The sequence below is a fragment of the Neofelis nebulosa genome, chromosome 15 (assembly GCF_028018385.1).
Source record: "Neofelis nebulosa isolate mNeoNeb1 chromosome 15, mNeoNeb1.pri, whole genome shotgun sequence".
Taxonomy (NCBI): domain Eukaryota; kingdom Metazoa; phylum Chordata; class Mammalia; order Carnivora; family Felidae; genus Neofelis; species Neofelis nebulosa.
Window position 1 is genome coordinate 16,516,751 of NC_080796.1, and position 23,610 is coordinate 16,540,360.

The 23,610-nt window shown below is 44.8% G+C and overlaps 1 long non-coding RNA gene across 1 annotated transcript; it reads right to left on the reverse strand.

Annotated features, from left to right (window-relative positions):
- Nucleotides 1–192: 192 nt before the first annotated feature.
- On the reverse strand, nucleotides 193–22,624 carry LOC131496636 (uncharacterized). Its single transcript, XR_009254582.1, has 3 exons — nucleotides 22,078–22,624; nucleotides 1,631–1,696; nucleotides 193–699 (listed from the first exon to the last, which is right to left on the reverse strand). It is a non-coding gene; the product is annotated as an uncharacterized LOC131496636 (long non-coding RNA).
- Nucleotides 22,625–23,610: the final 986 nt, after the last annotated feature.

Consider the following 23,610-nt stretch of genomic DNA (forward strand, 5'->3'; position numbering starts at 1 on the left):
AAAAAAAATTTAAAAAGAAAGATCCCTTCCCTCCTTTTTCCTCTATCATTTTAAGTCTCTTAAGATGTACATCTCAGTGCATGCAGTGGGTCGTAAGACCGCACAGCTCGCTTCCAACATCCTGGCCCTCCACTCCAAATTTTCTTTTCTTCTTAATTTTTTTAACACTTATTTATTTTTATGTATTTATTTTTATTTTTTAATACAATGTATCGTCACATTGGCTTACATACAACACCCAGCGCTCATCCCAACAAGTGCCCTCCTCAATGCCCATCACCCATTTTTCCCCACCCCCCCCTCACATCCACCCTCAGTTTGTTCTCTGTATTTTAGAGTCTCTTGTGGTTTGCCTTCCTCCCTCTTTGTTTGTAACTATTTTTTTCCCCTTCCCTTCCCCTGTGGACTTCTGTTAAGTTTCTCAAGATCCACATATGAGTGAAAACATATGATATCTGTCCTTCTCTGACTGACTTATTTCACTTAGGATAATACCTTCCAGTTCCATCCACGTTGCTGCAAATGGCAGGATTTCATTCTTTCTCATTGCCAAGGAGTATTCCATTGTATATATAAACCACATCTTCTTTATCCATTCGTCAGTTGATGGACATTTAGGGTCTTTCTATAATTTGGCTGTTGTTGAAAGCGCTGCTATAAACATTGGGGTACTTGAGGCAGAGAGAGACAGAGCACGAGCTGGGAAGGGGCAGAGAGAGAGAGGGAGACACAGGATCTGAAACAGGCTCCAGGCTCCGAGCTGTCAGCACAGAGCCCGACGTGGGGCTCAAACTCACAGACCACGAGATCATGACCTGAGCCGAAGTTGGAAGCTCAACGCCTGAGCCACCCAGGTGCCCCTAAATTTTCTTTTCTTTATAAAGTCTATGTGTCAGCATTTCAGCCAAGCCAATCAAAGCTTTTTATTGCATTATGACAGATGTGGAGTTTTAGGCGATAATGTTTACTTGATACACAAATATCATGTCTGCTATGATTGTATACTGGATGATTTTTAAAAATTGCATTTACGATCATAAAATATTTTCACCACCACCACACTAGTGAACAAGATGAACTAGGCCCTCTAAACTCTGGCCTTGCAGGCCTGACCCTCAATGAAGTCTCAGTGGTAGGACTGAGTTCTGTCCAGATGAATACTACATGCCTGTGCATGGACAGCCATCAGCCCTCCATGGCACCTTCAATGTCTCCACTGGCCTGGCCAAGCCGAGAGTACTTACTACAGAAGGCAAGTGAGCAGAACAATTTAATTGCATGGACAACCTTCAAAATTTCCTTCCTTCCCTTTAGCCGATAAAATGTCATTTCATTAGCTTGTGCACCTCTCTATGTAAGATGCCTATCATGCTGTGTTTATTTCATTATGATAAAGCTAAGAAATGATCAAGAAAATTATAGGCTACAATGGCGTCAGACATTATTCTCCCATCTTTTTTGTTGTTAAATAAAATTATGTTTCTTCAAGTCTGAAGCTTTAAGTCAACTTTCAGCTGCACGGTTGTAGCCCACGCTACCCCCCCCCCCCACCCCCCGCCTCTGATTTCTCCACAAAATCTCTCAACTTGGCTTTCAGAGCCTGTATTCCACCCAAGTTTCCAGGACTCACCAAGACCTTACGGTAAGCCACGGTTGGCACATCCCAGCTTTTGTGACTCTACGTCATCTAGGTGACCTAACAACAACCAAAAGAAGGCATTTAATCACCGTTTTGCACTGGAAAAATAGGTCCAGGAGTTAAAGAAATTATGCAAGGGCAATCGACTGGGAAAGACAGAGAAGGGAATCCACCTTGTAACTTTGAGCCTGGACCCGACAATTTCTTCACTATGCCACTTTAATTGATTTTCGTTCTAGATCCAAAGCAATATGTGATGGCATTTTGATTATTTTACTTAAAAATAATTAGTTAATAATTCAAATGTGACTACTACATAGTAGATTTTTTTTTAGTGTTATGGATCAGCAAGACGATTTTTCACATTTTTTTTTTTTTTACTTCAATGCCCATCCTCTAGCCATTAGGAACTTCCTAGAAATTTATCAATTTCCTTAAGGTGATTTTTAAAACTTTCTCTTTAAATGAAATCCTGGGGGGCGCCTGGGTGGCTCGGTCGGTTAAGCGTCCGACTTCGGCTCAGGTCACGATCTCGCGGTCCGTGAGTTTGAGCCCCACGTCGGGCTCTGGGCTGATGGCTCAGAGCCTGGAGCCTGCTTCCGATTCTGTGTCTCCCTCTCTCTCTGCCCCTCCCCCGTTCATGCTCTGTCTCTCTCTGTCTCAAAAATAATAAAATAAACATTAAAAAAAATTAAAAAAATAAAATAAAATAAATGAAATCCTGGTTTTTCTCAAGAATATTCTAGACAATACTCCCTCCCACCAAGCCTTTTCTGGAACAGTGATATCTTTTTGCCACACTTTGAGTGTGGAAGAGTTCAACTCAACATTGATTGGTTTAACCCCATGATTAGTTTTAAATGAAAGCATTCTGTTATTTTCTCCAGTAAGGAACTGGATGACTAGGCACCCCATTTGGGTTTGTTTGCTTGTTTGTCAAAGTCTGTTTTGCTTCTCTGTGTGATCCTGTGCACTGGTCCCTTAATATTCCTCATAATGTTCGGCGCCACCGTGGGTGAAATGTCCACAGGCACTATGCCAGATATTTTCACGCATTCTCTTGTTTCATACTCACAACAATCCTACAAGATAGGCATTTCTATGCCCATTTTACAGTTAAGAAAACAGATTCAGAGAAGTTTGATTACTCGCGCAAGGTCACACACCTAGACTGGCAGGACTGACCTTAAAACACATTTCTGCTGGACTCTGGAGCCGACACCCTCTCTCACACCCTACTTGGCCTCCCAACTGCAAAATGCTCTTGCAGGTATGGCTTGGGATTTTGAAAGTCTTGGGAGTTTGAATCGTCTCATGCTCCTAATTCATTTTACCATTCCCCGACCCCTCAATCAAGGACTAATACCATAAATCAACCCTGAGCACGTAGTTTTTTATTTTTATTTTTATTTTATTTTATTTTTTTTCCAACGTTTTTTATTTATTTCTGGGACAGAGAGAGACAGAGCATGAACAGGGGAGGGGCAGAGAGAGAGGGAGACACAGAGTCGGAAACAGGCTCCAGGCTCCGAGCCATCAGCCCAGAGCCCGACGCGGGGCTCGAACTCACGGACCGCGAGATCGTGACCTGGCTGAAGTCGGACGCTTAACCGACTGCGCCACCCAGGCGCCCCGAGCACGTAGTTTTTTAATTGGTCTCTAATACTGATATTTCCCCAACTGGACGCCCTGATCATGTCTGGGATCATCTCCGATGTTTGTTTCTTTTTCCTTTGGGAAGAGATATGTGATCTGAGAGCATCTGCTATTTTCTGGAACAACTTTCTCATTGGGCTTTCAGCTTTGCTGTAGGTATCAGACTTGCTTTGTCAGATTTGTTGGTGCACGCCACAAACATCATTAATACCTGTTGCTTGAGAATGTTTGTGTAAAGTGAGGCTGGCCTCTGTTGCTAATGCCACTATCAGCTTACTTAATTACATTGCTACTGCTCGATGTTCTAGGTATTTCGAAGGAGAGAAGGCAAATTCGCCCCAGAGCCAGTAAAAGAGATCTGTGCCTGTTGCGGACAGTGATTCCATCACGGAATTACAGAAGCTTCAGCCAAAGGCTTGGTGAGATTAGTTAACTTCTGCAGACTTCTGCTGTCATTGGGAGTACAGCTGCTGTTTAAAGGCGGGGGTTGTGGCTCTGGTCTGACAGAAACATTGAGGATAAGAAACGCGTCCATGCCAAAGCAGTTTCCCATCAGAATACAATTTCCAGACAAGACAAACCCCATGCCCATTGACGAATTAGAGAATCAATTTGAGAATACTTAAAAAGTAGATAATGAAATGTGAACTTGGATGGTGTGAATCATTACACTTTTCCCAATAACATTCTGGAGGGTTTTTTTTCCCTCCATTACCAAAAATAATAATCATAATAAAATAAAAAGGAAAATTTCACTGAAGCAAATCTGGAACACACATGCACACAAACACAAAAAGGAAAGAAATCTACCTGTAATCATAGTTCACTGTTGATATTTTTTATGTGTATATATAAATACATACTTTTTGTATATTTGAGGTCATATTATATACATTTTTAAACTTAATCTCCACTTGATATTTTCCCACCGAAGGTATTTCCCTACCACGCAAATTTTTTTTTTAACGTTTATTTATTTTTGAGACAGAGAGAGACACAGCATGAACGGGGGAGGGGCAGAGAGAGAGGGAGACACAGAATCCGAAGCAGGCTCCAGGCTCTGAGCCATCAGCCCAGAGCCCGACGCGGGGCTCGAACTCGCGGACCGTGAGATCGTGACCTGAGCTGAAGTCGGACGCTTAACAGACTAGCCACCCAGACGCACCCCCCCCCCCACCACGCAATTTTTAACAACTTCATAGTATTCTATCTTGGGGCTGCCTCATTCATTTTACAATTATGTTTTCTAGTTTTCCCTATTGCAGTCAACGAGATGAATCACCTTATACACACATGGCTGTCCAGCTATTTCTTCAAAATAAACTCCTGTAAGTTCTTACCTCAGTGCCTGTATACTTAGAATCCGAAAACAAACCCTCTTTGTAACATACGGTCAACTCCCTTCTATGAAGTTTGTATAAATTCAGTATAAGCAGAAGTACAAGTTCTCCACACTGCCACCTGGGCTGGATATTAGCAAACACACTTATCTTTGCGAAAATAGTGTGATGCTAACGATGGCTGAGGTTATCGAATGCTTGCTATGTGCTAAGCACTGTGCCAGTGCTTTCCCAGAGCTGGTGGGAGTCTGTCATTTTTTAGGTCCTCCATCAGGCCAAGTGAAACTAACCTTCTAGTCCCAGCCCACTGTTTAGCTCTCAAAGAGACTGGGAACCAAAACCGCACTATCCCCACTCCCCTCTTTCATCTGATGATGCTCAAGTGTCAGCCACCCTGGCCCCACCTTCTCTACACCATCTTTCCCAGGATGCCCTGTACCTCCTGGCCCATGCCCGCGCACCCACTACTCCCCACCTCCAAACCCTCCTGCAAAGGCCGCCTTACACCTGGTACTCCCTGAGGACCCGTGTCCTTCTCCGATTGCCCTCATCCTCTCCTAGCCTTAAAAGAAATCTGGCGTTTCATTCAGGACCCAGCTTCAGCTGCAGCCTTCCCAGGCAATGACTATTTATACCTTTACTCATCACACACCGCAGGGCCGCCTGTCCTATTTGCTAGAAGAAACAGGTGAAGGTGGTTGCCCACAGAAGGCAGAAATCAGCAGGGAAGAGAGCTGACGCGGGTGTCTCCTGATTTTTGTTATTAACTTTGTAATTGTATTTAACTTTAGAAATGATGTACATGTAAAGCAACACATATGTATTTGATAAAAATTACAAATAAATTTTAAAGAAGAAAAGTATAGAAAGTATCAGCAGCTTGCCCCAAATCACATAATAAAATGCCATCTCATTGTTTCATACTTTTTAAAATATTACTGCTGAATCTGGCTTTTTCCCATATGTTTACTGACTGTTGGTATTTCATAATTTATAAGTTGCACCCTCTGCAGTTGCTATGCCCTTTTCACTTCGGGGTATTTATCTTTTGACTAATTTACATAGAGTCTGTAGCTATAATGCACTTGGACTTTGTCATATATCTTGCAAATAAATTATTTCCTCAGTTTATTTTCTTGTAGTTTTATTAATGCTAATTTTTCATATATACAGAAATTTTGTTTTGAGATAAGTCAAAAAAATTTCGTCTTTTTCCTTCTGGTTTTTCCTATTCAGTAATTCACACAAATAGAAGGCTTATGTATATAATTAGTTATTTATATATACAGTTGTTCATATTCTTCCCTTGCAATCCTTTACATATATATTTTTTAAATGTTTTATTTATTTTTGAGACAGAGAGAGACAGGGCACGAGCAGGGGAGGGGCAGAGAGAGAGGGAGACACAGAATCCGAGGCAGGCTCCAGGCTCTGAGCCATCAGCACAGAGCCCGACGCGGGGCTTGAACCCACAAACTGTGAGATCATGACCTGAGCCGAAGTTGGACGCTTAACCAACTGAGCCACCCAGGCGCCCCAATCCTTTATATTTTTGTAAGGTTAGAAATGCCATCTCCTTCTTCATTCTTGCTTTTAGGAAGTTCTGTCTTCTCTTTCTTTCTTCTTGCTTAGTCCAGCTTAAGATTTGTTACTCCAGTCAACCTTTTCAAATAACCAAACTTTTATTGATTCTTTATTATTTTTCTATTCTATTTCAATTATTTCTGCTCTAATAATACTTACTCTTTCTACTCCCTTTGGGTTTACTTTGCTCTTCTTTTTTTCCAGTTTCTTGTGGTGGAAGATACGATTATTGCCTTGAAGTCATTCTTTTAAAAATATAGGTGTTAACAGTTATAAGTTTTCCTCTAAGCACTGCTTTAGCTGCATCCCATACATTTTGGTATGTTCCGCTTTCATTTTCATTCATCTCAAAGAATTTTCTAATTTCCCTTGTGATGTCGTCTTTGACCCATGGATTATTTACTTAGGAGTATGTTGTTTAATTTCTTCCTATGTTCATCTGTTACTGATGTCTAATTTTTTTTTTTGAATGTTTATTTATGTGTTTTGAGAGAGAGCGAGCGAGCACATGAGTGCATGAGCGAGGAGGGGGCAGATGGAGAGGGAGAGGGAGAATCTTAAGCAGGCTCCACACCCAGTGCGGAGACTGACTCCGGGCTCAATCTCATGACCCTGAGGTCATGACCTGAGCTGAAATCAAGAGTTGAACGGTCAACTGACTGAGCCACCCAGGCACCCCATTGATGTCTAATTTAAGTCCATTTAGTCAGAGAGCATACCTTATGTGATTTCGACCTTTTTAAATTTACTGACTCTTGTTTTATGATGTACCATATGATCTAACTAGGTGAAGTGCTCTTGAGAAGAATGTGTATCCTGCTTTTGTTGGATATAGCGTTCTGTAGATGGCTGTTAGTTCTGTGGGCTTATAGTGTTGTTCAAGTTTTCTAGTTCTTTGCTGATCTTCCGTCTAGTTATTCTATACAGCATTTAAAGTGGTTCTTCCATGGCCTGTGGTTTATTATTTTTTACATCTTTTTGAGGAAATTGTAACTGCTTATACTTTTCTAGAAATTGTTTAATACAAATTGTCAAATGTACTATATGAAGCATACTTATAAATCTTAAACGTTCCTGCTGTATTTATGACTATAGTCTCCTTCTCATTCCTAATGTTTTATATTTATTTATTCATTTTTGTTTTAGATTAGATAGTAGATCATCTACTTTGTTGTGTTTTGTCAAAAGGAACTCTATTTTACTATTTGTTTCCTAATTATTAAATGTCTGCTTTTACCTTTGTTAATTCCTTATTACCATTTTCCTTGGGTTTGTTCTACTATTCTTTTGCTAACATCTTGAATAGAACACAGTGCATTCATTTTTTATTTACATGTATTTTTCAATAAATATATGGTGTATTTAATATAAAAATATATTTAATATAAATATATAAATATAAATATATATTTATTATTATATATTAAATATACGAGTATATTTACTATATAAATTAATATATAATATATATTTAATATAAATACACATTTATATTAAATTTAAATAAATATGTATTTATATTAAATTTCTTAAAGACCACAAAGTTGACTCTGAGTATAGCTTTGGCTAGTCTTCAAAAGTTTGGCTATTTGCTCTTTTTATTTACCATGATTTTCTAAATATTTTGTGATTACAATTTTGATTGTTTTCTTTGATGCAGGAATTACTTAAGAGAGTATTTAAGAATTTCCAGTTGTAAAAAAATAAAAATAAAATATAAAATAATGATGTCCAGTTGTTTGGTGTTTGTATTTGTTAGGTTCTTGTGGCTGAAATGTGTGAGCCAATTTTTGTCAATATTCAATTTCTATAGGGTATAGAGTAGGAATTAATAAATTGGTCCAAATCTCACCTACTGCCGGTTTTTGCAAATAAAATATTATTGAAACATATCCGTACCCAGCCCATTTGTTCATTGTCTATGGCTGCTTTCACACTACAACTGCAGAGCTGAGTAGTTTTGGTATAGACTGTAAGGCCCACAAAGCCAAAAGGTTTGCTATTTGGCCCTTCGCAGAAAAAATTTGCCAGTCATTCCCCAGGAATAAAGTCCATAGGATATAAAAATGGACAAGACAGTCTTTAAATAGAGCATCTGTTTTTGTAAATAAATATAAATCACCACTATACAATATCATTTAATTAGTTGACTAACTTAATAAATTAATAAATAGATATGATAAATAATAAACAAACAGTGAAAGGATTTGCCATCACCAGAAGTGACCACGTTTCTGCAAAAAATATTGGCAAGTGTCCCAATACCAGTCAAGGTGATCCTAACTCAATACCAAAAGGTAGCCAAAGAAAGCTCAAAATGGATCATGCATACCCTGGAGGCACACAAATAATATGAAAAGTCATTCTTTCCAGCTTCCTGGAATAGAGATATTACAAGATGGTTATTGAGTTAGAAACATTGATGTAAACATAGCAACGTCAAGTAGTAAAATGCAGAATTTGTATCCATTTTTAAGATAAAACAAATTACTGAAGGACATTATCCTTGATTGCAGAGGTTAATTAAATTGCACTCTAGTCCCCAGAAGGATGCCTTTATTCACTCTGCCGTGGCAAGTTGCTGTGGAATTGCTGTAGAAGAGTAAGATGTTCTTTGTAATAATTATCAGTGTGTGTTTATGTGGGTGTGCCAAGTTTCCAATTCACCTCGTTCAATACCTGAGGGGCTGGCCCAGAAAGCATTAAGCTTAAAGCATTCTGAAGTTGAAGCAGAAATTGGCAATGTGGACCGCAGCCAAAGAAAATTTGATGTAATTCTAAGTAACAACTGTTTGTCAAGGCAAAGCGGAGTACTGAAAAGGCAGGTAGAGCGCCCCCCACAGGACAACCAGGAATGACAGGATCCCCATCCTGGGTGCAAACTTCTGGGACCAATAGCCTGGGCTTCTAGCTACCAGCTATGTCACACCTCCCTCACCGAATGAACAAAAGCTTTGAGCAGCTTCCCAATTTCCCTCTAAAGGACCTTAAAGGAGTGTTCCTCCTGTCAGCATATCTCAGGAAGCCAGAATTCTCTAGCACCTTCTCCTCCCAGGACCCCCGCTATGTCCTCTTGGTCTCCCTTCCTTCCCTACTTTCTGGCCTCTGAGTTAATAAAAGGGCATAGGGGAAGAGTCCCTCTCTCTGAGGAAGAGTCATAAGCCGCTGGTTATTTTCTCCCCTTTCCTAGAGTGAAACTACCGGTCAGAGAGGAAACTTCAGGCGCTTGATCGGTAATCAACATTCTATTCATAACCGATACGGGTGTCTCAGTGGATACACAAGCAGCACCAGTGTAAGCCGACCAGTCCCGCTGCAGTGCGGTCTGCATGGTCTGCATGGGGGAAGAATGTTATGAACACTTAATCCGTGTTTATTCCATCCCGCCAAGAGGAAATGGACACTGCAGTCCAGGAGCGAATACCCCTGAGTACCCCTGGGTGTGGCTGGGGTGCTCATCCATCTTTTCCATAGCCCAAATGAGATCTCACTCAAGAAAGAGTACCTAACTGGCTGATCTCTGATTCTACAGCTGCTTTGAAATAGTCTGATCCTGGGTGCCTGGGTGGCTCAGTCAGCAGAGCATCTGACTCTTGATTTCGGCTCAGGTCATGATCCCAGGGTCTTGGGATCAAGCCCTGCATCAGGTTCCATGCTGAGTGTGGAGCCTGTTTGGGATTTTCTCTCTTTCCCTCTTCCCTCTCCCCTGCTTGTGCTCTCTCTCTCTCTAAAATAATAATAATAATAATAATAATAAAATAGTCTGATCCTATTTCCCCAATAATGGCAGAGCTTGCTAGTTGTCTACCCAATATTCATTCTGTCCCTTTCTTCTTTTATAACATAATTAACATGTTGGGAAGAGGGTGAGTGATGAAATTCCCAGATGAAAACTGAATTTCCAGCTCCTCTTAAAGAGAGTAGGTAATTCTGTGACTAAGTTCTGGCTTCTAATATGTTGGACCTTTGGGGAAAGCCCCTAAGAAAGGATCGTTTAATCTGTTGGGAGTCCCCATTGGCCGTCCCCTTCCTTCTCTTCCTGCTAGAACTGTGGATTCGGTGATTGGAGAGGCAATGTCCAACTTGAGTGACCTTGTGAATGGAAGCTATCCAATGAGGATGGCTTATTGAAGGAGGCAGGAACATTGAGGAGGCGACAGAGTCAGCACATCAGCCCTTAATTGCCAACATCTAACCTTCATTTCCATGACAGAAAAATAAACTTCTATCTTTTTAAAACCACCGGTATCCCAGAGCTCTGTTGCTAACAGTGAAACACAATTCCGAACACTCTGTATGCCAAGCAGAATGCCTAGGGCTTGCTGGTTGGATATATCTCCCTTTGCAAAGGAAAAATGGGTAGTATAGATTTATACACCAGGATCCTGTAAATTGGTTAATAAGAAACAAGCTCCTAAAGACTCCTGTACTCCCAGTGAACTACAAATTTGAATTTCTGGGTCCTGCAATGTCAAGACTATGAGATAAGAAGAAGATTCTACTTAGGAAAACAGTAAAGGAAACAACGTCCTTTAATTGGGATGAGCTTTGAGTTAAGCAAAAGGGGTAGAGAGAAGGTTCTGTGGGAAGTTTGAAGATAAAACAGAATTAACTCAGAAAGGTAGGAGGGTTCTCGAGGGCTACGGCAGGAGGCACACCAGCATTCGTGATGCAAATCCGAGCTGCCATCCACCCAGGGCACCACTTCCATATCCTCAGAGCCCTGGGAGCCCACAACTCACGCAGGGCCCTAAACATCAGGAGTCAGTAGTACAGACATGCTGACCTTCCCAATGGGAGGCAAGTTTCCCTTCATGCCGCCCCAAATCGACATCTGGTGTGCTTGCAATAACTCTACGAGCCCATGCTGGCTAGTCATAGGGCTTGACTGCCGTCCAGTATGTAACCCACGCTCAGCAAATACTGGTTGATTAACGGAAAACAAAAAAACTACCAAAGTTAAAGGGGCTGGAATTTCCAAAGATGGGTGAGAAAGTTGAGGCAAATGGTATTCTAAAAGTAATGCGGGCAGGGCACCTGGGTGGCTCGGTCGGTTGAACATCCGACTTCGACCCGGGTCATGATCTCACAGTTTGTGGGTTCGAGCCCTGTGTCGGGCTCTGTGCTGGCAGCTGGGAGCCTGGAACCTGCCGCAGATTCTGTGTCTCCCTCACTCTCTGCCCCTCCCCTGCTCGCACTCTCTCTCTCTCTCTCTCTCTCTCTCTCTCAGAAATAAACATTTAAAAAAAATAAAAATAATAAAAAGATTTGTGTTGGCAGCTAATGAAAAGTAAGGGGAAAGTCCCATGTAAGAATACTCTGGCTCTAGCCCACGATATCATTACTTTCAAAGAACCAAGGTTGGTGATGGTGGGGGGTGCTGAAGGGGAAGAGGGAGGGCACTGATGACCCACTTCCGTGGGCAAGGCCTGCCCTGGTCACCATGATGATCGTTTCTCTCCTAGATGACCCCTCTCTGGGCCAGCTGCCCACTTATTCCTCTGTCCTTCTGCCACCACCTCCTGGGCTCTCTGGGCTGGGCTGGTCCATTTATTTGTCCATTCAGAGCAGGGGAGGATCTGACCAGGATGCCTGTGTGTCCCTAACGTGGGAGAGTCAGGCCCCCGGTGACACAGGCAGTGACTACCTCTCGCGAGGCGTGGCTAGTCCAGATCAACCCCAGAGGAACCCACTCTTCCAAAGTGACAGTCGCTGGAGTGACTCTAGGTACTGAGCGCCACAGCACTCTGTGTACCAGCTCACTGAGTACTTGGACCTGCTCTGGGAAGTCCGTTCTAGCACCTGCCCATTTTGCATTTGAGGCAACAAACTGAGGCAGGGTGAGTCATCTGTCTCAGATCACGGTTCCTAAGTGGCAACCTGGGGATTCACACCCCAGCGATGTGACCACAGAGCCAGACTCCGGCCAGGACGCTATGTATTTGCCCACCGTTTTCTATGAAACACAGAAAAGGAAAGGGGAGAAAGTGAAAGTCACCTCTGATTCCACCAACAGAGATAACTAATTGGTTTTACTTCCTACCTGCTATCCTTACTGCAAAACCCACCTTTATGTGGCAATAATGTCAGCTTTTTAGGCCCGTTCCTGTGGGAAATTGTCTCTCCTCTTCTCCGTCACTGGCATTGAGACGACGAGTCTTTGACAAACCCCTGGTAAAGTCTGTTCCCCCCCCATCCCTCCAGGTGACCCCTGCAGGACCCATAGCACCTGGGTTTCTTGGCCAGACCCAAGGCCTGACCACACCAGGGCCCTGTTTCCTCAGAGGCCAGCCCTCTCGGACGCAGCGCTCCCCTTTTATAGGAGATCTTTCCTAATATCCCTTTTACTCTCTGCAGATGAAATTCTTAGACACTTTAACCTACCTACACATATGGTTTTTAAAAAATCAATACAACGTCCTGCCTATAACATAAAGAAAAAAATAAAGGGAAAGTAGGCGGTAATAAAATAAAGCACACTTAAATATGTGACGTTGGCACACAACTACCCCAGAAGACAGCAAAGAGCCAGATGCTGGCAGCTTGCACCTTTGCATAAATTCCTTGTGAGCTCAACAGCTACAAAGACAAACTGGTATCGTTGCGGTTAAATTGGTGATTCAGTATCGCGAGAGGTATTACCGTCAGAAACACGCATTTCGTACATCGCGGACAACTCTTGGTGAAGTTCTAAACAAAACGCAACATCATCTTCCCTCGATTCACAGTTCTATGCTAGGTTCAGATAATCATCTGCAGGATTTTCAACGACACAAATGTGTAGCGTGACTTCCCAGAGTCATGTGAGACCCAGAACAGCTGCCGTTATGGAGGATTTACCTGGTGCCTCTTACGAAGTGCAACATCTTTGGTCCCCTCCCTGAAATGTCAGTGGTGCCTCCAGTCATTGTGCCAAACAAAAGTGCCCGCATAAATTTCCCAAATACTCCCAGGGGCATGACCTTCCTTGAGAACCAATGTCTGGGGAGACCCCAGGAAACCATTTACAAGAAAATCGCATGCCCTAACTCTGCGTATGGTGTGAATAATTCGGCAGCATAATGGAAGCTGAGACCAAAATACTGACGAACAGTATAGGCAAGTGTTAGTGACACGTTTCCCAAGAAATTAAAAATATGCTTGCCCTCAGACTAAACTATACACTCAACGTAGGAGGATTCAGTCGGGGATTTGTTAAATCATCTTAAAGAGCTAGAGATGCCTAACACTAGAGATTTAACACTAACCTAATGATGGTGGGAATGAATCCAAAGAACTTTAGGTAAATTTGGGGAAGATCAATGGATCAAACGTCAATTCACCGAAAGATAAGTCACTCAATGGCCAATTCATCGAAATCCAATGCGTTGAAAATTAATTTGCTGGACGATTAACTTACCCCAAACTGCCAAATCTGGGACCTTAAAACTTAGACCTCTGCAATAGATCACTGTTTGCTAGAGTTGTGTCACTGAGGCTGGCCAGTTGGTAGTGTAGTTGGCACTCTGGGTCTACGTCATTAAGCAATGAGACGATCTGGTATACTTCAAATTTCATGCAGTGCTCACATCTCCAATGTCAAGGATTTGATGAATAGTAAGGTAGGTTTCTCTCTGCAACTACATTTAGCCCATTGCATTTCCTATTATTGTTAATCACGGCCTTGTGAATAAGCTCAAATATTTTGTGCATGTTTCAAATTTCAGACTCCCTTCAGTTTTTTTTTTTTTTTAATTTTTTTAACGTTTATTTATTTTTGAGACAGAGAGAGACAGAGCATGAACGGGGGAGGAGCAGAGAGAGAGGGAGACACAGAACCGGAAGCAGGCTCCAGGCTCCGAGCCGTCAGCCCAGAGCCCGACGCGGGGCTCGAACTCACGGACCGCGAGATCGTGACCTGAGCGGAAGTCGGACGCTTAACCGACTGAGCCACCCAGGCGCCCCCAGAATCCCTTCACTTTTGATGTCATATACGTGAGAGAATATGGTTAAAGGTTTGCCCTTTGAACCCAGTTTTATAACAATGTGTCCTTCCCTATTTTTGCCGACTTTATCAGTCTTTGGAAAAAGATTTTTGTCTCCTCGTTAATTTTGCTTATCCGCAACCGATGCAGAAACGAGCAAAATTCTTTTCAGAAAATGAGTCGTCTGTATAAATTTAGGCACGTGGCCTATAAAATCTAAGTTATCTAGTTGAGGCATAAGGGCCTCAAAACTAGAGAAAGGCAATAGACTGTGCTGAAGAGTGGGCTCACCCGTTAACATAGAAACTGCTGTGCACTAAAGATATGAAAAGTAAAAAACATAAAACCAAACTCAACCGGGCCGGCCTGACAAATTGCTAGTAGAAGAGGTGGACGAATGTCTGTCCACACAGACACTGCAAATGATGCCTCAAATCCAAACAACGTCATACAATCTGTGGCGAGCTCCATAAGCAGTTAACAGAATCAAGGTTTTGGCGAATCAATAATGTGGTAAGTTGGTCACTCAGCAAATTGCAGTAATTGGTCATCCAGCACATGGCTTTTAGCAAACTGGTCTAGTGGCTTTTGGAAAGTTGCTTTGCTTCCCTTAAGAAGTGATTCGATAGGGGCGCCTGGGTGGTTCAGTCTGTTAAGCGTCCGACTCTTAATTTAGGCTCAGGTCATGATCTCACGGTTGGTGGGTTCATGGGTTCGAGCCCCACGTAGGCCTCTCTGGTGACTGTGGAGCCTGCTTGGGATCTTCTCCCTCTCTCTGCCCCTACCCCTGCTCCTGCTCTCTCTCTCTCTCTCTCTCAAAAATAAATAAACTTAAGGGGCGCCTGGGTGGCTCAGTTGGTTGAGCGTCCAACTTTGTCTCAGGTCATGATCTCGCGGTCCATGAGTTCGAGCCCCACGTCGGGCTCTGTGCTGACAGCTCTGAGCCTGGAGCCTGCTTCGGATTCTGTGTCTCCCTCTCTCTCTGCCCCTGCCCCACTCGTGCTCTCTCTCTCTCTCTCTCTCTCTCTCTCTCAAAAATAAATAAACATTAAAAATAAATACATAAATAAACTTAAAAAAAAAGAAGTGATGTGACAAGCAGAAGGGGGTTGGAAATAAGAGTGACAAAAGGGAGCATGGGGAGAACCCCTCTCAGCACCGCTCAGTCATGCTGACGTCTCATTCTCAGTCTGGCCTGCACATCATCCCCACTGTGGAGAAGGCCGCCGCCTCAGGCAGGACAGGTGAGTCTCGGCCCATCCGTCTCCAACTCTGCGCTCACCTGGAATGCTTCTGGTTATAAACGAGCTTCTCCAGTCGTTTTCCCTCAGGGAGAGAATTTGTAGGTCAAGGGTCAGGAGTACCTTACTCACCTTGGTGGACGTAAATCGAAATGTGCATTAGTAACAGGGCATCTTTGTTCCGCCATCTGTATTTTATGAGCTTTGTAAAGTGTGGGTCAAAGCCACTGCGTCTGATCACCCCTGGGACCTTGGTGAGATTAATTTTTCAGTGTCTGTGCGTAATGGCTGGACCCAGGTCTGCTCTGGGTTCATCCAGTTGGCTCCGAAGCTTTATTTTACATGTCTATATTCTATACAAACAGTTGAGGAAGGCTCTACACTTACAAAGGGGAACCAAAATAGCTGCAGGCAGAGGGAATAAAATGCTTTTCTTATATATTTTGTCCTACCAATCTGGAGAGAGGTGGAAGCGAGGACTAGCCCCAAAACCACACGGAAGAACATAGGCCACTTATATAATCCTGAAAAAGAGAGAGAGAGAGCATTTCAAGCTATCACTGTAACAAAAGGATACGTTCATTTGTTTAGCTTGATGCTCACGGTCAGGTATGACCACTGCCACCAGCAGTCCCACAGCAGTGTGGGCACAGTCATCATCAATGAGCCCTTCTGCTGTCTCCATAAAGTCACAAACCCTTTAGGTGGTGTTGGGAGACACCAGATGTGACTGGACCCAACTAACAGTTGCATCCAAGGTTCCACGACCCCGAGGGGTCAGGCCAGGGAAAGATCTCCGTGTTTGCACCTTCAGAACGGGACCTCGGTAGGGTTTGGTCCTGCCCTTTTATTAACGCACATTTAGATTTATGTCCACCAGGATGAGTAGGGTTCCATTTCTGGGATCAAGGACTTTTCAACCCCTCTCTCCCTCATCACGTATCTATGCATGGTCCCGTGCGCCCCCACCGCCCCACGTGCTCACCCACGAACACACGTTTTGCTCTTGACCCCGGTGATTTCCAAGGCTGCTGGTCAACCCCGTTACTGGCTTCCTGACTGATAGCTGCTGGCCGCAGGCTTCACCTTGCAAACGGAAACATTTTCCCTGGTTCTGCTCTGTTGCTCTGAGAAGCAGAGAGCCTCTGATCAGCCCGGAATCCCACCTTCCCAACATCATTTCCAGACAGGATTCATGGAGGACATCTGTGTCCTCAGGGAGGTCTAAATTCTCATTCTGCAGGTACCTCTAATTAATTTCAGCGTTCCCTTTCTTGTGGAATCTTTTAGTCTCGGCCTCACTCTTTTTTCAAACCAAGTTAGGAGAGGGACTCTGCTATTTGTGATTGACCTTATCCTGCGTTTTGTAAGGTATGCTAAAGGATTTTCTCCCCGCCCCTGCCATGGGGTTTTAAAATTAATTTTGAAAGAGAATGCAACTTCTGAGGCTGTCCTTCCTTGAAGGACATTTTTTATTCCCTCTGCAGAATGTGTACTGGGGATTGGTCTATAGAAAAAAAAAAATTCTTTCTAGACCTGTCTTTCGTTTTATTCTTGGGGTGGTTTGGGGGAATGCTGTAACCTGGTGGCACTACTAAGGGAAGGGAGTGCCCTCACGCTGGTCGAGCTTAGTTTACAACACGATCGGGGTTAGCAGGGGATATCCTTAAATGCCTGCAAGGCTCTCTGCAAAGAACGTCATTTCCATCATTCCGCCTCAGGCCAAACCCATTCACCTGTAAGGTGACTCTCTGTCAGTGTCCAGCATCTCACTCTCAGCTGCCATACTGGGTCCCCCAGTGATTAAAGAGATCACACAGGGGCTTGTTCTACACACACACACACACACACACACACAGACTCTGGGAGAAACGTGCCTCCCAGAAGTGTTCCTATTCCTTGAGAAGGATTAAAGGAGGGAGGGGGTACAGGGAGGTGTGAGTTTGGGCCCGTGTGTCCCCCAGCCCCATGGTGGTCTGCAGGCAGAGTGAGAGAGGGAATGGTCAGGAAAGAGGAGACAACTAAGTTGGAACGTGGCTGCCTCAAGAGAGGCGCTTTCCTTCCTCTCTGTTCCACGACCCAGGCTAAACCCCCCAGTGCACATAGCGGGGATTGGAAACGGACAGTGCTGCTGTTTCCACATTTCTGCTGGGGACCTTTTCATACCCCAGACTATAGCAGGTGGCCTCTCTGGGTTCATTCGAAATAATTTTCTTTTATTTTTTTAAGTTTATTTATTTTTATTTTGAGAGAGAGCGAGTGGGGGTGGGGCAGAGAGAGAGGGAGAGAGAGAATCCCAAGCAGGCTCCACACTTTCAGTACAGACCCTGACTCGAGGCTCGAACACGCAAACCATGAGATCACAACCTGAGCTGAAATCAAGAGCCCGACGCTTAACCGACTGAGCCCCCCAGGTGCCCCTGGCTTCATTCTAAAGAAGTGACAGGACCACCTGTTCATGGAAATCCTCCCAGGGTTAACTGCGACTCACGTCAATACTGGTTTAAGGTGAACACAGTGGAGACGGGGGTGTGCCCCCCACATTGTTTATCTTCTACTTAATGTCACATCTGTCAGGCCGGGTGGGGGTGGGCCATTATTCCCAATTACTGCCAACCATAAAGCACACAAAACTGAAGGCAGACCACTCCTTAGTCACTGACCACTGGTGCCACCCAACAGCATACAGCCATTCCAGGATGGGAGGGGGGCGGTCAAGATATTTACCATGCAGAGTGACCCCAAAGGCTAGCACTGTAAATACACGGGAGAGTCTGACGGTATTTTTAGAAGAAAACAAACCTAAAAAGACCACTTCGATTGGCTGGAATCCAACTAACTAGAGTTCTTACTTAATTAGGATTGAAAACTAGAAAGGCAAGAAAGAAGCAAAATGTTTGTTAACATTTTGTTAAATGTTTGTTAACAGATGAAAATAACAGCCATTTCTTGAGTCGCTTCTCTGTTCCAGGAAGTTGCTTTAAGTAACATTTGCACCGACCTGAGGGAAACCCTAAGGTCCAAAAGGTTAAGAAACCTAGACACGATCCTATCACTATGTGCAAGTGGGAGACTCAGAAGTCAACCCCAGGTTCCATGCTCTAAACAGCTATGCTATGTTTATCTTGTTTTTTGTTTTTTTTATGTTATGTTGTTTAGTTTTTGTATTTATGCCCTAAACCAAATAGTGGGTGAGAATTTTACACCCACAGGGGTAGTGGTGCTCACCAAATATTTCAGATCTCCACATTTTGGGTGCAGACTTCTTGACCCCCCCCCCTCCCCGCCCCAGGGTTGAGTGAGGCCCTATGACCCATTTAGGCCCAGGAGTTGAGAGTGGAAACAATGGAAATGGTGTGCGTCACCACTGCCCTGGGGCCTCCCAGAGCCTTCTCCCCTTCTGTGAACGGCCCCCCGACCAGCTCTGTCGGCTCCTGAAGTGAGAACAGCATGAACCAAGTACCCATCTACCAGCGGACCCACGGTAGATGTGTTGTGGACATTTAGGGGTCGATATTGCAGCACAGTCTAGCCTACCCTGGCTGAAACGACCTGGAGAGTACGAGAACAGACCTTTATTTCCTCTTGATTGAGCTTGACAGTCAAGGCCTCACTTCTACCAATGTAGAGATCTGGTCTTTCCCCCACTCTGCTCACTTTCAACGGGTTGGTCAGCCATTTTTTGAGGGAGGAATACTGGATAAACTCAAGGTTCTGCTCCCCTCCTTGTCCAGTGGGTAAGGGGGACAGTATATCTAAGGCTGTGGTCGGTTTGCTTTCGGTTTACATTTCAGTTGGCAGGGGGTGGAGGGAGTAGGAAGAGTAGGTAAGTGCCCCCGTGGAAGAGGGGCCCAGGGGCATACCTTTGCCCGCCACTGCCTTCTCATCTGCGGGCCCACAGGGCCATGCGACTGTCCTCCCACCCTTTGTAGCAGATGTCCAGCACCAGCCAAGACCTCCCAACACCAGATGCACCGCTCTGGCCCCTCCTCATCCCAACCCAAGGCCTCTGGCATCCGTTTGCCCTCGCACAACAGTTCTCCTCCCCTCATGCCAGAGCTGTGGATTTCGAGGTCTTTAAGAGGCTGGGAGGCCGTCCTCAAGTACTTTATTCCTCGGCCGTGACCACCGCTCTGGCACCATGCCACGCTGCGGGTGGTGGTGGGAACTATCTCTAGAGCCTCACCACCTCCCTAAGCCACCCCTTGGGGAGCAAGGCACAAATGCCTGCCCCGCTCCGGCCCCACCTCCCTGAACCTTATCAGAGGGGCCCGTCCATCTTGTTGCACGCTCAGTCGCCAGGATTAAGCCTAAGGAGAGGGGAGCAGGGGTGGTGATCAGGACTCCGAACGTTCTCGCGGGGAAGCGGCACTATCGCCTGTTCTCCGATTCTCCTTGCCCAGGTCTCTCTCTTCCCTCCCCGCTGTGGGATCGCAAGCTCTCTCTTCGCACTCAAGCTGCTCAAAGCGCTGGTTAACGACAAGAGAGGGAGGCTATGCTGGCACATGAATCACCACACTGTTTCCCGCATCAAAGACGTCTGGCTACCAAAAGCAAAAAAAAAGAGCGCCCACTGAACACAACCGTGTTCACGGCGATAAAGGTGATTTACGTTCTCTTCTGAGCTCTTTCCCTCAGTCACAAACAGTTCTCAGGAGGCAGCCTATGGGGTCCCGCATTCCTACCTGTGCTGTGGCTTGTGGATGAACGTTCTGCCCAGCCTCCTTCCGGTTTGGCTTTTGATGTTCAAAGCCAGCTCTTGGAATTTAAAAACCCTTTCCCCTCTCTGGTACCTTGCCTTTCCAGACTATTGTTTCAGCTGTGACTTTAAAACAACCTCATTCGACCATCCAATTGACTCCTTTGTCCCATTCCGTATCTGCCGGCATCCTGAGAATAGTTTTTTTAAAAAATCATTGCCCGAGAGGCCGGCGAAGCAAAGCTAATATTGATACCTTTGTGCTGTTGCTCTTCTTGATTGTATTTGCCATTTCCCTGGTTAGAACACTGCATGATTTTTAAGGCAGAGACTTATTTTATAAATGAGAATTAATTCTGTAAGTAGTCAGACTAATCAAAGTTCGTCTCTTTGTGGAGACGATTTTTTTTATTACCCGTCATTTTCAATCTGTTCCCTTCTCACAATACGCATAATCAGAAAGTTGCCCGATTAATGGGATATTTAGTAAGAATTTGCAATAACGTGGATAAGGATCCTTCTTATAACCTGAACCAAAAATTGTGTGTTATAATATGGGTTGCACCGTGAGAATAACTTTAAAAATAACCCAGGGGTGCCTGGGTGGCTTAGTCAGTTAAGCTTTCGACTTCGGCTCAGGTCATGAGCTCACGGTTCATGAGTTTGAGCCCTGCATTTGGGGTCTGTGCTGACAGCACAGAGCCTGGAGCCTGCTTCGGATTCTGTGTCTCCCTCTCTCCCCACCCCTCCCTCCCTCGTGGTCTGTCTCTCTCTTTCTCTCCCCAAAATGAATAAACATTAAAAAATTAAAAAATAAATAAATAAAAATAAAAACAACCCCAAAACGGCTTGGAAAAAACAACAGAAATATTCATTTATTCATACTTTTAATTCATATAATACTCTTCAATAGAGAAAATAATTTCAATTTTTGTAAAAAGTGACTGGATTTCCCTGTTGACTTATAACCTGAGAAACACATGACTCTTGGTTACATTTTGCTTTATTTTGTTCTTCTTTAAAAATTTTTAATATTTATTTAATTATGAGAAAGAGAGAGACACAGTGTGAGCAGAGGAGGGGCCGAGAGAGAGGGAGACACAGAATCCGAAGCAGGCTCCGGGCTCTGAGCTGTCAGCACAGAGCCCGACGTGGGGCTCAAACTCACGAACGGTGAGATCATGACCTGAGCTGAAGTCTGACGCTTAACCGACTGAGCCACCCAGGCGTCCCGTTATTTTGTTCTTTACATGGTTTATCACCCCAGTTTCTTTCCTAAGAATCTTTTTGGCAATATTTTAATAACCTTCGAAGGTAATCAAACCCCACAGTTCTGATATATTATCATCTTTAATGCATTTAAGACCCCCTCCCCTCATCCCTGACCATCATTCCAACCCAGTCCCAGGTACCCAAGATGTGTACCCCCACAGCATGCATATGCATTCTATGACCTTGCTCATCCAACGCAGTGTTTGGAAGAATTGATCCCGTCGTTAAATTAAACCCTTCTTGTTTCCTAACTTGGACAGTTAACGTGATGTCATTTGTGACCGGCATCTTTCAATTAGCATAGTGTTTTCAAGTGGCATCCACGAGAAAGCATGGATGTTACTCCTTTTCCCGGCCAAACAGTATTTCACTGCAGGGATATCCAGTATTTCGTGGATCCCATTTGACCTCTGAAGCAAAAGCACATCACTTCCAGTGCCTAAACTACAGTCAACTTGGAAATCGCTGTCCTATATAGTTTCTGTCGAGTAGTTAGAATAAATGATGTCTAGTTTTTTAAACAATTCGGGCATTTCCGCGATTTATAGGGGAGGAAAGCGAGAAAAGGCTTGGGGGCCAATAGGAAATTTCTGTATTTTTCTATTGTTTCAGAAAGGTGGAGCTCTCTGCCAACCAGAAACACGTTCCCACTCGTTCCCTGCGACCACACATCACCATGTACCTTGAGAAGCCCTGAGAAGGCATCTCCGCTACAAACACGGGATCGGCTTTTATTGTTGCCGCTGTTAATAAAACAGATGTTCTCAAAGCATTCCTCCAACCGCTGACAGGACTTGGAAAATTGCTGTCCCTTTATTGGTTGCTGAAACCAAATAAAAATCAAATTAAAGTTTAATTCACCTCATAATTTTCTTCATGGCAGTTCTGCCTGGCCAGCCGCGAGGCACAGCCCGCTCCCTCCTCCTCCGTGGCCGCGGGTCGCCCGCAGCCCGAAGCCCCCAGAGGTCAAGAGCTCCTCTTTCCTCCGCCAGGGGCCCAGTGTGGGTGGCACTGGCAGCTGGGCGAAGGGCCACAGCTTAGACCAAGAGGAAAGAAACTTAGAAGCTGCTGGATGATACCAGAGAGGACCTCCCTCCTCTTCTCCCTGGGGTCTCCATGGTAACCGGGGAAAGCTGCTAGGTATTCCAGCCATGGGACCTGGGCCAGGCATAGTCCCCAGCCTCCTGAGGGGCGCTAGCCCACAAACACTGAGGCCTACAGCCACCTAAGCCACGTCCACTCCTACGTGCCTTATATCCAGGACAACGGGGGCTCAGCGAATACGTTTTCTATTCAACTAGTACACGAACGAGTGAATGAAGAAATGGGACTCATTTTCCAGCTGTTTCCTTTGTAAAGAGTCCCCATTCTTCCTTCCTTTTTTCCCTCTGGGACCTCGAGGGCACCGTTCCAACTCCGGCAGAGGGTTCCACACCTACTGGGGGTTAAGCCCTTGCCACTGACTGTGTAAACTCAGACTTGGGCCCTGCCATTTGAAACGCATCAAGCGCCGTACCAAGGCGGAACGCGGACTCCTTCGCGTAAATCAGACAAAACACAAAGATGAGGGGAGGATCGTGAGGGAGGGAGGGGGGGTGGACACTAGTAACTTCAAGGGCAAGAAGTGCCTCAGGAAAAGCTATTGCAGTGACATGAGAACTTCAGAGGTAAGACCCAACAGGGCTACAAACTCCCCCTCAGAAGCAAGGCCTGCTCGACCCCTCAGCCGTTCACGTACCATCTCTGGGCCCTCACAGGGGACGGGGACCCCCGGGGATGACAGACACCCGAAGGCTGACAGACAGGGGCCTGCAGGCAGGTAGGGGAGGCCACGTGGAAAGGGGCTGTCGTGCCACAGTGTGAGGAGGGCGTCAGCAGAGACACAAAGTGCGGCCAGTACAGACGGGGGTGCGTGTGGGATTCTCAGCGGGAGGGACATGAGACTGGGTGGGTTTGGTGGCTTGATGATGAGATCAGGAGGGGCCAGGAACAGGAGAATGGAGAAGAGGAAATAAACGACACAGGGCGGTCGTCCGTTCGTCTTCTGTCCCCATCTGAGGCAGGAACCACCTCCACCAGGGGATCCCCCCCGCCAAAGTCTTCAAAGACACTCCGAACGTATTTGTGGCTGCGTTGATCTTTGCACATATGAATGGGACTTTTTCTTTTTTTTCTTATCTTTTTTACATTTACTATCATTATTATTATCATTATT